Below are 956 nucleotides of genomic sequence, written 5' to 3' on the forward strand. Positions count from 1 at the left end.
TGTGTGTGCGCATGCGCGGATGTCGACGCAATCAAGACCCTGTACCCTCTAGTGGCCGGCTCCATGCCCCTTTGTCGGGCGCCGAGCACATCGGCATCGACCAACCCACCTTATCACCAACGCGTTCCATCCATCAACAGCAATGCTCACATCCCCCAACAGAGCCGCCTGAAGGAGGAGAGGCGGAAGAAGTTTGAGGAACACCAGCGCGCCGCCCTCGCCGCCGCCTCCGCCGCGCTTGCCGCTGCGCCCCTCAACAGCGCCGCGGCGAAGCCTTTGGCCGCCAAGCCCCCCGCCGACGAGCCCGCGGCCGCGCCGGCCGCGGCCGCGCCGGCAGAGAGACCCGCAGCTGATGATGAGGGCGCGGAGGCGGCCGGGGCGGCTGCCGGCGACGAGGGGCCAGCAAAGGCGAAGGCACCAGAGGCAGCTGCTGCGCCGCCGCGCGCTGAGCTGGAGGCGAGGGTGTCATACCTCCAGGTGAGGCCTTGCAGGGGATGGCAGGGTGGATTCAAATCTCATCTGTTGCTGTGTGAGCACAACAACCATGTCGAGATGGGCCCGCGGCTGAAGGGAGTGCTTTGGCCGATAACGGCTTGGGGCTTTGGGACCTGCCTGGTTTGCTCCATGGCCCACCCAGGCAGTTGACCTGTCGAGGCTAGACAGGGATGGGGGCACCTCCCACGCACGCAAACGACCCCGCCGCCGCCCGGCCCCCGCGTCTGCCAGTTGTTGTGGTAGACGCACGTGGAGTTGATGGTGATGGATCATCCGATAGTGTTTACGTACCAACCTCAAATTCACATGTGATTTCATGATTGTAGGAGCTGATGAAATCGTACGAGGACCCGGGCCCCACTGTCGACGCGGTGGTGTGGCACGACGGCGAGTGCTGGCGCGCGGCGCTGGACACCACGGAAGTTCGGGAGGCGTGGGGGGGCGGCGGCAATGGCGGGGAC

Source organism: Monoraphidium neglectum (genome assembly GCF_000611645.1).
Source record: "Monoraphidium neglectum strain SAG 48.87 unplaced genomic scaffold scaffold00331, whole genome shotgun sequence".
Lineage (NCBI taxonomy): Eukaryota > Viridiplantae > Chlorophyta > Chlorophyceae > Sphaeropleales > Selenastraceae > Monoraphidium > Monoraphidium neglectum.